The sequence below is a fragment of the Coptis chinensis genome, chromosome 2 (assembly GCF_015680905.1).
Source record: "Coptis chinensis isolate HL-2020 chromosome 2, ASM1568090v1, whole genome shotgun sequence".
NCBI classification, from domain to species: Eukaryota; Viridiplantae; Streptophyta; class Magnoliopsida; order Ranunculales; family Ranunculaceae; genus Coptis; species Coptis chinensis.
In genome coordinates, this window is record NC_141457.1 from 101,616,759 (window position 1) to 101,632,176 (window position 15,418).

The 15,418-nt window shown below is 37.5% G+C and overlaps 2 long non-coding RNA genes across 2 annotated transcripts; one reads left to right on the forward strand and one right to left on the reverse strand.

Moving 5' to 3' along the window:
* Nucleotides 1-2,791: 2,791 nt before the first annotated feature.
* LOC147519708 (uncharacterized) lies at nucleotides 2,792-5,427 on the reverse strand. The gene is made up of 2 exons (XR_015212327.1): nucleotides 5,143-5,427; nucleotides 2,792-3,502 (listed from the first exon to the last, which is right to left on the reverse strand). It is a non-coding gene; the product is annotated as an uncharacterized LOC147519708 (long non-coding RNA).
* A 3,503-nt stretch (nucleotides 5,428-8,930) lies between these two features.
* On the forward strand, nucleotides 8,931-11,458 carry LOC147519709 (uncharacterized). The gene is made up of 3 exons (XR_015214274.1): nucleotides 8,931-9,008; nucleotides 9,417-9,490; nucleotides 10,855-11,458. It is a non-coding gene; the product is annotated as an uncharacterized LOC147519709 (long non-coding RNA).
* Nucleotides 11,459-15,418: the final 3,960 nt, after the last annotated feature.

Here is a 15,418-nt window from a genome sequence, read left to right on the forward strand (position 1 = left end):
TTTTTAGCAGGGAGATAAATATAATTACTTGATAGAGAAAGGAGATTTAAACAAATGAAGGAAGGTCTAACTAATTATTAGCACCTCTTTTTTTTAGGAGTCTCTAATATTACTCGCTTTGGAAAATAAAACAACATGGTGAGGAGAGATGTCAAGTACGAGCTTTTATATATATATATATAGATAGATAGATAGATAGATAGATAGATAGATTCATTCATGTTAAGTACCATTTCGACACCTTAGTTTTAAGTACCATTTTGACACATTAGTTTTAGAATCACATAAGTAGTTAAGTGGGTGTATACTTGAAGTCTTGAAGTGACAAAGTCACCCCTATTCACAGTCAGCTTCGGCCTTGATGTGATATCAATCGTTCTGAAGGTGGACACCTTAGTTTTAGAATGAAAAAACGACTAAAAAAGTGTATCAAACTTTACACTTTTTGACAATATGGGGACCAAACTTATTTTCTTGATAGTTTGGGGACCAAACCGTTTGATTTTTGCAAGCTGTCAAATTTCTCTAACACCGTTTATAATTTGTATTAATTTTCATTTTATAAATTAATACAAATGAAAATTAATTTGTAATGTTGAAAAATATTAATATAAATTTTCTAATTTACAATGTTGAAAAAAAAAAAAATAATACAAATTAGAAATGGTGTTAGAGAAATTTAATAGAAGTTCCTACATTGCAAAAATCAATTAGTTTGGTCCCCATATTGTCAGAAGGTATAAAGTTTGATACATTTTTTAGTCGTTTTTCGTTTTAGAATCACATAAGTAGTTAAGTGGGTGCATACTTGAAGTGACAAAGTCACCCCTATTGACAGTCAGCTTCGGCCTTTATGTGATATCAATTGTTCTGAAGGTGGAGAGAAATCAGAGAAGAATTCGGCCTTTATGTGATATCAATTGTTCTGAAGGTGGAGAGAAATCAGAGAAGAATATAACACAAGTCACTTGGGCTGTTGGGCATACTGATAGAACAATTGTATGGAACGAATTAAGTCATGTTTTAATGTCTATTTTTAACATCATCTAAGTATATTCAGAGTTCTGCAATGTTTCATAGAAGCATAGAACATGGAACATAAATTAATATAGTTTTCAGAATTTAAAGTCTATTCTGGGAAGTTGCTGTTCATTTCTGGATAAAAGTCATGTTCGTACTGATCTCATTTCAAATCTTTAGGATTAGGAAAGCAACTAAGCAGAGAAGGTAATCTTCCTCCAGATATAAAGGAAGCAACCCAAGTAAGGAACAACAAGTCAACACCGTTTTTTTTGTAATCAGGTCAACACAAGAACTGCTGGGCACACACAATATTCTCTCAAAGCCAGGATCTGAAGCCCTTGCTAAAACTTATGAAGTATGATCAGCCATGTAGTTGCTGATCTCGGTAATCGAGGTTGTTTAGTACTTTAGTCATTTTAGTGTTGTAGAACTGTAGAAGTAGTATTTTTTCTCCCATTACTTCAGGCATAGTCAACAATCTCGGGTTTATAGTCCAGTCCAGTTATTATTACGGTTAGAATGCACATAGTATATCTACTATTACCTCTCTCTATATTAAAGCAAAGTACATATTAGGTGGACAGTCTCTCTTTTAGGCGGCGCAATCTTAAAGAGAAGAGCTTCCCATGTGGACTCCTTGGTGAGAAGAGATTTTCAAGGCAATTTTTCTAATCCCGACTAACTAAAGTTTCCTAATTCTGATTGAATACTAACCAAAATTTCTTATCACCATAAAAACTTCTAAATTGATCATCGCAATTATTATCCTTCCTGTCTCTACCTCTTGGTCAAATCCAGAAAGTTTTGTTTTGTTTTTCCTGTTTCGGTTGATGTACTTCAATTTTGATTATTCTGTAACATGCACTGTATCTCATCCTTCTGAAGTTTTAAAAAGTTAGTAGTAGAGTTTAGTTTAGATTTATTTGATAGAAGCGGTCATCGAGAACCATTAGAAGAAGAACATTCAGTTGACCCAAAGAGAGGTAAATTTTAAAAAACTATCAGTTTCTAAATTTATTTTGTTATATTGATTTCAAATCTTTCAATGTATGAAATCTAATGTCATATGCCTACGATGAATTATTAATTTGTAAGCTATTGTCTCATGGTAGCTTTAGAAAGTACTCTGAAGATGAATTCAAATTTAAATGCCACTTCGACAACCTTGAAGATGCATTAGAGATACCAATGGATTATGGTCTTTTATTAAAACACATATGGAAGCAGCTACTCTAGGTGGGATGATAACTCTATGGAAACTCAACATTAAGTTTTTTTTATGAAGATATGAACTGCGCAAGATGTTCAAGGCAATTTTCCTAATCCCGACTAACTAAAGTTTCATAATCTTGATTGAATACTAACCAAAGTTTCTTATCACCATAAAAACTTCTAAATTGATCATCGCAATTATTATCCTTCCTGTCAACCAAAGTTTCTTATCACCATAAAAACTTCTAAATTGATCATGGCAATTATTATCCTTTCTGTCTCTACCTCTTGGTCAAATCCTAAGTTTTGTTTAATTTTTCCTGTTTCGGTTGATGTACTTTTCTAAATTGATCATCGCAATTATTATCCTTCCTGTCTCTACCTCTTTTGTTTAATTTTTCCTATTTCGGTTGATGTACTTTAATTTTGAGTATGTATCTCATCCTTCTGAAGTTTTGAAAAGTTAGTAGTAGAGTTTAGTTTAGGTTTAATTGATAGAAGCGGTCATCAATAACCATTAGAAGAAGAACATTCAGTTGACGCAAAGAGAGGTAAATTTTTAAAAACTGTCAGTTTCTAAATTTATTTTGTTATATTGATTTCAAATCTTTCAATGTATGAAATCTAATGTCACATGCCTGCGATGAATTATTAATTTGTAAGCTATTGTCTCATGGTAGCTGTAGAAAGTACTCTGAAGATGAATTCAAATTTAAATGCCACTTTGACAACCTTAAAGATGCATTAGAGATACCAATGCAATTTCCTTGTCCTCATCGGGGCATGTTGTTGTCCTCGATGGGATTGCTTTGTGAACTGCTATCACCCTCAACTTGTGCCTGAGCACGCTTCAGTTTCTGTATTGTCCCAGGTGCAATTTCCTTGTCCTCATCGGGGCACATGTTGTTGTCCTCAATGGGATTGCTTTGTGAACTGCTATCACCCTCAACTTGTGCCTGAGCACGCTTCAGCTTCATTTCTCTGGCCATTTTTTCTTTTTTGGCAAGTTCACTATATTTCCTCTTGTACCGTTGCATTGACAGACCCTGTACTACATATCCCTTCGCTTTCACTTTTTCATATTCAGGCATAATTAGATTTCTGTACACTGGAATTGTACTTGGCGGAATTTTGACAAAGCATCCCACAATTTGGGTACTATGGATTTCACGCAATTTAGCCTCTTCCTCTCTAAATCTTGCTACTACGTCTGGATGCAGTTTCGCCATTACCTCTGGATTCAAAATCGTTGTCACCATCGATCAACCTGCAACATGGTAGGGAAACTGTGAGACATGTGTCGTTAAAGTGGATAGAACATGTACAGCTTCTAGATACTTGGAAACCTGAAGCCAGTGATTAGGGGTGGTCATCGAGTCGAGCGAGCCGAGTATTGGCATGCTCAGATTCGGTTCGTGAGTTTTCGAGTCGAGTTTGAGCTCGGCTCAAACTCAAGGTCTAGCTCCACTTTGTGCTCAAACACGACTTGTTTTGAATTACAATAAGCTCGAGCTCGACTCGGCTCGACTCGTTTTACAAAACGAGCTCGAGTGAACTCGAGACTCGTAGCTCGTGAGCTGAATCCAAGACAAGAACTCTTTTTTTTTTTTAAAAAAGAGAAAAAACACAAGACGCGCAGTTGAGAAATCATATATGAAACACCACAATTCTGCTCAAAACTGATTCATTGAAAGATATATCAATTATCAGTGACTCATAAAGTCCCTGACAACTACAACATACGAAGCTGTCTGCATATAACTTGTACATGAATAAAAAAGAGCTAATTTACAATCCAAACAAAGAATAACACCGATCACTGAAATTACACTCTGTACTTGAATCCTCCCAATGTGAGATTGACAAAAATTACAGACAAGAGTAATCACTGATACAATCAAGAAATGAGCTATGGCCCGAGTATAACAAACGAAGAGCTCCAGGCTTCACATACTCTTTCCTACATCGACAACTAGTGCTATTCAAAAACCTCTTCTTCTGCAGTTCTGCTGCACAAAACATCTCAGTTTTTGAGAGCCGCCTCTAAGTTTTGGTGCTTTGGCTATTTTTTAGGGTTTTACCTTGTGGATTAATGTGTTTATGGGCCTGGGTATTTTTTGTATCATATATGATATATAGAAAAAATAATAATAATAAAATAACGAGTAGCTACGCGACTCGTACTCGAACTCGAAACGAGCCTAAAACTAAACTCATATTTTTCATGATCGAGTTTTTCACGAGCCGATCTCAAAACGAGCCGAGCACCGAGTTACTCACGAGCAGTCTCATGACCAGCCCTACCAGTGATAACCTACCAAAAAAAAAAAAAATACAATGACAGCCCTGTTTAATTTGAAACAAAATAGGTGCAGAGATCCCACCACCAACTGAAACAAAATTGATAATTAAGACATACATGCCGTGAATAAAAAAACCAAAGGGCCAGACATTGTGTGTAGGCATAGCATGCAGCCGTATATATTTTATGCGTGGAGTAATTGTTTGATAAAATCTCTAACTGTCCAATTTAATGGTTAAGAATTTAAGAACTTTCACAACATACAGACTAAAGATCTAATCAGATTATAATCCAACGACCATTGCTTATTATATCAAATATAGGTAAAAAGTTTCTGTTTAGTGTGCGGGAAGAAGACTTGATGGGTTGTATTAATGGAACAAATAGAGAAAAGCCCTAGAAAGAGATGTACAAATAAAACAAAAGATTTTTGAAAGGAGAAATAGCATCCAGTTGAGGATACCGACAAACAATTATAGGGAAAAACACGATTTCAAAGTAACCCTAGAAGAAGGAAAAACAAAATTAATCATATATCACAGATCCTCTTAAAATCAAATCAGGTAATTATACAATTTCACATAATTTCACAAATTTTTACTTACCTTACTTGAGAGAGCGAGATTCGAAGTTTTCTGCCGAACAATGAGATAGGGTAGGGTTGGGTTGATTTTATACACCCCGTAACGCCGACTTAACCCGTGCAATGACCGAACGTCTAAATTCTAAGGCTGGGTGCAATGACTCCCATTCTCTCAAAAGCGGAGGGAATGGCGGTGGTTTGTCTCCCGTATCCGTATAACACTCTCCATATATCTATCTAATAAGATTGGGTTTTTTTAGCACTAAAAGACAAAATTATAATAAAAGATGTTCGGATCATTTTGAGCAAGATCTAACGGCGTGGGTTTGAGCCCAAAAAACATTAGTTTCGTTTTTTTTTCCCAAAAAAACATCTTCTCACCTCATCATCGCTGGGGTTTTACACCATTTCTCTCGTTGGGGTTTTATTCCATTTCTCTCCTCATCGTCGAGCACTCGAACTCCCCTTATTCCAAAATCTCCAAATTCCAAAAAGTGAATCATCATGTCTTCTTGATTGAGTAGCCATTGAAGAAGGAACATCAGCTACAACTGAAGAAGCATATCAAGGTTGTTCTCATTTCTCTTATGACTTGAACAATACTGACTTCCAAGTCCTGAACTCAAGTGAAGGTGACCTGCTTAACTTAGTGTACGTGAAAATTAACTTAGTGTATGTGATAACAGGAGTCTGATGGTTGGAGCCAGAGTATATTAGGATATTAGTCATTCTATTGGAGTAAGTAGGCATATTAGAGTAGGCAATTTGACCTATGTTTTTCTTCCCTTAATGTCATGTGGGCATTGTGGGGAATTAGGAATCCGTTTGTTCCAAATGAGTTCGTCCTCATTGGTTAACATATTATTTAGTATCTTCTGATTGTATCTTATGCACCGATGCATGTTTTTTTTCACACTTTAGGTTTTCACTTTTTGAACTTTGTGCATCTTATGCAATCGATGCAGGTTTTTCTCGGTTTTATTTGTTTTTGTGTTAGTATCTTTTTATGTTTAATGTTTTCTACATCCACCGGTCGATCTATTTCATCATAGTTTAAGACACGGGGCATATCCTGTGGTGAGGATGATGATATGATTGATAATGTAGACTTGAGTTAAGTGAATGGTGGGAAGTTATGTATGTGATTCCTATAGAATGAACAACCTAATATAGAATGAACAACCCTAATAATAAGCTTGCGATATATTGCCAAGTGCCAACTATCTCAGTTTCTTTTCATTCATGTCCTTATCAACAACGAAAAAAGCCTTCCTCGATTTGCTTGCAAGACTTGCAAGCACAAGTTCCATTCAGTGGTTTTGAACTTCTCACAAATCAACGTGTCCCCTGTGCCAAAGTCCATTTAGTAGCACCCTCGGTACAAGTTCCATTCAGCTTGCCTCATAGTGGATTTCAACTTTTCACAAACAACGTGCCCCCTATGTTAGAGGCCTTTTTGATAATTCAGTAGCAATGAATCCCATATTAGGGGTTGGAGTATCTTTCTCCCAATTACACTTGGTGCAAATTCTACAAATATTGTATCATATAACTTTGAATATAAATGTATCATAAAATCGATTCCGCTGTGAAAAATTGGTTCATTGTTAAAATGTTGTTTGAATGGTATTTTATGATACAACATTTGTTGTTAAAATCTACATTAGTTAAAGCAACAACGAAACAATATTGTTAGAGTTTTGTGTTGTATCATGGGCTATGAATGAACATGGGTCATGGGGAGCAATTTGGACTGCTTTCGAGTTTTTATGTCTTTCTTAACTTCTTCATACCATTCTATTTACGTCGAATTTAATCTTTCGAATAATTTACATTTAATTATATAACTGTATCTTGATGCTTTTTAATTAGGTATCCAACAATTTACTACTTTGACTCTTCACCGTGCTCTTTGATTAGATCTCCGTTTTGATTATTTAACTTTGCATGTTTCCAAATATTTGCGAATTGATACTTCCTAGGCAATCATGGTTAAAGAGCGTATGGAAAAGAGAGGAAGGGATTCGTTAGTTCACCCAGTCAATTCCATAGCACGTCATCCTATTGAACCTCCCAATCTGGTATATGTGCCTCCACATCAAAGAAATGTTGTGCCTCTTAATCTATATGTGCCTCCTAATCGAAGATCAACTGCGACTCCTAATATTATATTTGTTGTGTCTCCTAATTGAATATCTAATGCGGCTCATACTAATATGTATTGAATTAATGAATGTGTAAGGGTATGTGTAATGAGTTAGTTTGTGAGAAATAAAATGCATAGAATTGCAATAATTAAGCTCACTTGAGTATGAGAATGAAATTATTATGAAGTATAAAACTGTTGAAAATTGTTATATCATCGATTCTATGCTACCATAGAGATGGTCTCTTGGGGTGTTGTTCAAAAGCAATGTGTCTAGAGTGCCGAATGAAACGGGCACTCACTAGTAGAGAATATTATTGAGGAATGAAGAGTACATTCCGCGCGAGTTGAAATGGTGTGGTTTGTAAAAACCCAAACGGCGCCACTTGAAGTGGCGAGGAATGCATTTTTTTTTATAATTCCCCTGCCGGTCAAACTGGCGTAGAATGGTCTGAACCATTGGACACCAAAATTGACTCCCCATCCTCAAAACACTGTTTTTTTTTTATGGAATGGAGATAGAGGATGATGCACCATTGGACTCGGTCTAAACGCCGTGTTGGTACTTTTGTCTTTCCAAAACCCTACGGTTCGGTATATATTGGCTGACAATAACGGAAACTTATCAGAACTTTTCACCGACCTACAATTTTACTAGTTTACTCCCGTTCCGACCTACGACTATGTTTGAGTTGCTAACAGAGTAACAATCATAACCTTAACCCTATGCCAGTTCTCTACATTCTTCATTTTCAAGCAACCTTCTTCTTCAACTTCTCTGTTATATTTTCACCAGCTCCTCTCTTATAGAGTGAGAAATAACAATCTAAAATTTTAGGTGGTTTTGCTTGAAAGATTATTAGGTCACTTCCTGTTTATTGGTTTGATAGTTAGTGATGAAGGCGGTAGTGTAAAGTCCTGAATTATTATTAAGGGTATTTTTATAAATTTCGTATCAAATCTAGGGTCGTTATGTAGATTGGTCGTCGGGTTTATATTTCAAACGTACGTAACTTAAGGAAACTTAACTCAGACTCCTAAGCCACGTTAGATAAGCAAATCTTATACGAAAATTTGACCAAAAATGTCGGTGAGTGGTTTATGCATTCGAAGCTGACACGAGTTAACAGCTTACACGCATGAGTGGGTTATGGTTATAGCCTGTGGTGAGATAGAATATAGAAGATTAAATTTAGCGAGATGGGCTGGAAAAATAATTACGACGCGACGTCAAATGAGTTAGTGGTTAGGAGTATTAGGACCTTGAGCTTAATTGGAATATATTGGGCTTGGGCCTAAATATATTGGCCCAAATAGAACGAAATCAGCAAAAAAAAAAAAAAAAAAAAAACCAAAAATCGGCCCAAACCAAAATCGCACCCGCACCCAACTTCTTCTTCTTCCCCAATTTCGCACCTCTCAAACCCTAGGAGAGAGAAACCTAAATTCTCCCCAGTTTCATCGATTCAACCCTCAATTCTTCACACTCAAACCTAGAAACACTAAACCGGAAGTGGGAATTTGAAATCTCCTTTGAAATTCGAACCAAAGCCAAATCGAAGTGAAAGGTGAGTTATTTTCCCTCAATCAAATAGTTTAAACTCGATGTCGATAACTTGTGATGTATTGATGAAAATATTGAACGGGGTGTGTGGTATTTCGGCAGTAGCAGTTGGAGAAGCTAGAATGGAGTGAAACCGATAGAGAAGAAAGCTAGAGGAGCGATTTTGGTTGCTGACTTGGTAAGAATTTTGGTTAGTCACTTCAATTTCGAGCAATTCATGTTGATTTATAATTGTTTAAGACTTGAATAAGTAATGAGTGAGGGATAAGGAACACCCCCGATATTATTGTTAGATTTAATATGAATCGAGGGGCGTGGGATTGGTTGTAGTTGAAATTTGGACTTGGAATTGGGATGTGATAGGATTGGCGTCGATATGAGGGCCTGCCATGGCCCGAAATAGCCGTAGAGACCGTCAGAGTAACAGTGCCAGAAATGGCCTGTAGCTCTGTTAACGGTGGTTAGATGAAAATTTATCCGAAACCCAATTCTTAACGTCGAGATTTCTTCTCGGCTTACACTAGTTAAGAATTCCACGTTGTTCGATCAATTCTAACAACCGACATATATGTATATGCTGTTGTAGGAGTGAATTCGAGTTGATTCGGTTAAGCGGGCTCGATTTGGTTAAGTGGGCTTGAGGAGAAGGAGCTTGCTAAGGTAGGAACCTACATACCAATATATATCATGCTTATTTTCTTGCATGATTTGAATTGTTTAAATTGGAAATAGATAGTTTGTGTATCAACCCTGCATGTATATATGATATTCATGTTTTGCACTGTATTTCCTCGCTATAAACTATATATATAGATAGCTTTCGTGTGAAATTGTTTTTGTAAAATCGGGGTAGCAGGGATTTGTTTTCTTGGTTAAAAGAGCAAAAATTGGTTTTGGGAAGGGTTCGCGTCTCTTGTCTCAGTAAGGAGATGGAGAAATGGATTTTGTATGTGGGTGATTACCCGGGTGTTTGTAACTAGGTGGGAGGTTCTGGATTGTTCCCGGGATGGTTGTATTATTTACGATGATTCGCCGTTTGGGAATCATCGGTTGTTATTTACTATGACTGGCCCGTTTGGGAGTCATAGGTTGTTTTTACTCGATGGTGGGAAATCCAGGAACTCACACCTACAGAATCAACAGTTTTAAAAGAAAAACTAAATATGTAACTAGAGTATTTGAAAACAATCGGTAATACGAGTATATATATAGAGATTACTATGCTTATCACGAGGGGATTTAGAAAAGGAATTGTGAATTCCTATAAAGAAGGAACTGTTGTCGCAATTTCGGAGACGGCGGTTAAGCTCTAGATTCCAACCGTGGTGTATACCTTTTCGAGGTGGTGGGCCACCTTTAAAAGGATGCATCACCGGATGTAGTCCGGAATTCCTTTTCTACTTTTCTAGATAACCATGCTTGTACGTGTCACGCTGTATGGTGATTAGCTTGTGTGGGGTTACATGCTACCTCGATGAGGTTTAGACGCGAGGAGTGAGAGTTTAGTCCACTCCTGGATGTGTGTCAGGATCTTGAGCAGTCTGCAGTCGTCGAACGGTTGACCACCGTAAGTTAGGTGATAGCCCATATGGGGGTCGTGGTCACAGGGCCCACCTGAGCCCTAAAAGCTTTGGGGATTTTGTGTGTACGAACACAACAACGGCATTTCAGCTCCTACCTAGGGTAAAATCGGAAAACAACGGTTGCATGGTTCACACCGGAAACAACCGAACCGAGATTTGCCTCGCGGATCGGGCCGAAAATTACCGGTCGTACCCTCACCATTCTAATAGGATGCAGCGGCCACAATAGTTGTATGATGATTGTGAAAAACTATATTTTGTATATCCATGAAGCATGTCGAGATGATTTCTGCTAGTTAGTGATGTATGTATATAGTCACGATATTTGAATACTTTTATGGAAACCCTACATATTTTAAATGTTTTCTATAAGTAACTATTTATTGGCTATGTGCGTTTCTACTGGGCATAGTTGTTTGCTCATCCTACTTAACATTTCAGACGAGCCAGTTGCGGAGGAGGTTTTCCCTAACCCTAGTGATGACGGTTATGGTGATTTGGGAGGATTTCCTTATGCTTGACGAGGACAGAGTCAAGTTCATACCTTTGGTTATATAGAGAGACTAGTTTCTTTTGTTGTATATATAGAGAGTTCGCTCATTTTGATGTAATAATCGTATTTGGGAATAGTGCTCCCTTGTTTTGTAGATATTGTCATATCCCTGTAGTATTTAAAGTTAAGAGTAGTATATGTGGTTGTTGGATATATATATGGTTGGAAGAATGAATTATGAGATGTTCAGGGGTTATGACAGGCTTTAGGATTTACGAATGTCGATTAAACAAAGGAAACTCTGCCGAAATTTCGTTAGAATTGGGTGTCAGCCTCGAGATTCACTCCTCGTCCTTGGGATGTGTGTGTGGGGTCTCGGGGCGTCACATGTAGTATTATTAATTTTGCTGAGTTTAGAAGGATTTCAAATAACGGAAAGGAAAGGTAGTTTGTTTCATGATTTGTTCAAGTGTTCAAGGCTTGTTTATTACAGTTATGACTATAACGCAAGTCAAAGCTTCCTAACAACACTACAGTGAGCACATCCTTATACAACGACTCAGGACACTTGAACTAATCCAACAGTGGACAACTCATGACACTTGTAACCAACTGTAAACACCAGCAACAATATGCTTTATGTTTAGGTTTCAGTGTAATGTCTCTATATAAACATGTAATATGAGAATGTTCAGGCAAGCAGCAAGGACTGCAGTAGGACTTGAGATAATAAAATACTCTTCTCTTAATATCAGTTCACTGATTTATGGTATAGATCCAAATCATTCTAGTCCTCAAGTCCTTTATACTCATCTATGTTTCTTACTTAACTTTCTTCTTCAGTTTACTTCTCAAACCAAAATGACTAGAACACCTCAGATAACTCAAGCCCAAGGCCAGCCCTGGGCCTATGCTGTCTAAGCCCTTGCATAGGGCCCCCAAATTAAACCGAAACTAAAGGCCCCATTAAACTATACAAAACCCACTATGGTATTAAAACCCCAAACAATAGCCCAGAAAAAGTAAACAAATAGGCCCCATGTTGCGGACTTTGCATTGGGCCTTTGGAAACTTAGGGCCGACCCTGCTCAAGCCTCAAATCACAATCAAACAGTCCTTCCCACCTTTGCATGAGGTCACAAATCTAAATCCAGAGTTCTCAACTCAAACTCAACATCAATATGAAAACCAAAACCCCAACATTCTCAATCCTCTTTTTCCTCCAATGGCAATTCCACCGTCAAACACTTCCTATTCTTTTCTGAATATTGCTCAAATGGTTCCTCTTAAACTGAACCGTGAAAACTATTTAATGTGGAAACAACTCTTTCTTCCCATTTTCATTACCTTTGACCTAGAAGGCCTTATTGATGGAACAGATGTGTGTCCACCAAAGTTTGTGACTACTGAAAATGGAGTCTCTACTTCTAAAATCAATCCTAACTATATTGCTTGGGTAAAGAAGGATCAGATGCTTCTCATATGGTTAAATGCCACCTTATCTCTAGATGTTCTCCCTTATGTGGTTAAGTTGGCATATCTAACTCCAGGCAGCTTTGGAATGCATATATTGGAAAGACGGTTTTCTTCTATCTCCAGATCTCATGTCATTTAGTTGAAATCTCAACTTCAAGTTCTTGTGAAAGGTACCTCTACAATAGCTGAATATCTTCAATCTATTAAGTGCGTTGTTGATAAACTAGTAGCTGCTGGTGCTCCTGTTGAAGAGTCTGATATTATATTTCATATATTTAGAGGCTTACCTGCTGAATTTGGTCCATTTTGAACCTTTATAAGAACTCGTGTTCCATTCATGATTTTGTTTCTCTTGATGACTACATGGTTTGATTCATAATGAAGAATTAAATATTGATGAACAACCTCGCAGTATAGTACCTACTAATCACATTCAAGCTTTTGCTACCTTTAATACTTATAGTCAGAATCAATATACTGGTTCAGGAAGAGGCTCTTATGGTAGAGGTATGTAATGGTCGACACAATTATAATTCTAATGGATAGGGTAATGATAGAGGTTACTATAATTACAGTGGTGGTTCCAATGGCTACACTAGCTATGGCAGATCAAGGTGGTCTGGGTATGACTGATGTAAGAACTTGGAACAAAGCTGCTTACTGCGGCTTGATTTTCATAATTGTTGTGAAAGATGGCTCACTGTGGTCAAACTGGACATGGGGCCAACAAATAAAGAAGTCCTTCTTTTGGACTATGAAAACACTGGCAAGCTGCTCTTGGGTATGGAGGGGGACTCTGAAGCATAGAAATATTGCTCGGAAATTTGTTCGATATGTTATTGCAGATGGGACTAACACCCTATTCTAGCACGACCCATAGTGTTCAAGTCAGCCTTTTTGGGAATCATCAGTAGCGAGAAACTCCTTCACTCTCCCTGTTGACGCAAAGGTTAGTGAAATCTTGGACCAAGGCAACTGGTCTTCACTGGTGACGTCTATCTCTGACAGCTCCCTAAAAAATCTCATCTTAAGTATTGCAGTGAATCGCTTTCTCGACAAAGGTGAAGTTATCTAGTCACCGAGGAACTCAGGTGACTTTTCTGTCAAATCAGCTTATGCGGTTATGCGAAAAGTGAGACCAAAGGTAAAATGGTACAGAGTTGTTTGGGGCAAACTCTCTATTTCGAAATTCTCTTTTACTTTGTGGCAATTGCTTTCAAACTACCTTCCTACTCAAGATAGATTGATACAGAAGAAGACCTTGCAATTCTCTGAATGTAGTCTCTGCGGTAACTCCTCTGAGCAATCAAAGCATATGTTCTTCGATTGTCAGTACTCCAAACAAGTATGGGTCTCTGTGAAAAACAACATTGGACTAGGGGATCTTGTTAAAGACTCTACTTCAAAATGGTACAACATTTTCAGGCTATGTAGACAAAGCTCCACTTGTGTCGATATTTTTAAAGTCTTTGTTGGAGCCACTGTACATGAACTCTGGTGTGAAATAAACAGACGGAAGAAGAAGAACATTTCGCTGACTTCCCAACAGCTAAGCACAAAGATTATGGCTTAAATGAAGCTATATCTTCAGAAGAACCTGTCAGAAGTCAAAGATTCTTATAATCTTCGAGCACTTGTAACCAGGCTGGGACTGCAGCTAAATTTCAAACATCAGGAAGTTCTTTGGTGCAAGTGGAAGCCAGCTGAACAGGGAGCTTTCATGCTTAACACTGACGGATCTATCCAGCAAACTAGAAATGGGTATGGACGAACTATTTGTGATGCTTTTTGGAATGTAGCTCGAGCTTACGCAGGCAGCTCTTCCAAGCAATCAGTTATCTTTCAGGAGATTCACGCTATAGTAGTTGGGCTTAAGCAGGCCCAAGAGTTAGGTATTGACAAGCTGGAAGTCAATTCTGACTCACTTGGGGCCATAAACATCTTAAATGGCATCGAGCGATGTCCATGGTACTGCTCTAATATGGTAGCCTATATTAGATGTCTTACAAACTCTTTTGTAAAATGCTCTTTCAGTCATATCTTTAGAGAAGGAAATCGGGCAGCTAATTACCTTTCAAAGTTGTATAGATCGCCTGAAGAGGGTGCCATTTACTTCTCTTTCTCTAGATGCGAAGTTATATCATATAATAGAGGAAGATAGAATAGGTACTATGTATCCCCGTTTTTTATCTAATACAGGTTGAGGTCAACCATAACCTCTAGCTTATTTTAAAATATATATATATATAAATAAATAAAAAAAATAAAACTATGGCAGAGGTACAATAGAGGTAATTCTCATTCCCATGGTGGTTCTAAACCTTGGACCAACAATGGTGCATCTAGTTCTAGCAACAATGTTTCCAGTTACAATGAGTCTAGCAACTATAACTCTAGACCTCAATGCTAAATCTGTGGAAAATATGGTCAGGTGGCTATTGACTGTCACAACTGCATGAACCACTCTTTCATGTGTAAAATCCCACCAAACAAACTTGCCTTGTTAGCCAATATCAATGATACCAGTTCTTATTCCAATGGCTCTCACTATGCTTCCTCATCTACATCCAGTCTAAGGAGCTCTTACTGGTATGTCGACATGGGTGTCACCAATCACTTGACATCTGATCTATCCAATTTATCTCTTCACTCGGATTACAAAGGAAATGACAAAGTGGTTGTCGGCAATAGGCAAGGTCTGTCAATTCTACACACTGGTTCTAACTCTTTTACATCTTCTAATTCCGCATATCTTTTTCATATGAATGACATTTTGCACGTTCCAAATATCAAGCATAACCTTCTTAGTGTACATAAATTTGTTTGTGACAACCATGCATTGTGTTCTAATCTTTACTCCTCATGCCTGTTATGTCAAAGACATTGCATCGGGGGAAGATGTTTTTCCAAGGACCAATTGAAAATGGCCTTTATCCTTTTCATCTCACCACCAGCTCAACTCCAACTCCAACTGCTCTTTTCTCTATCAAAGCTTCCACATCAACTTGGCATTCCAAATTAGGACATCCTTCATCA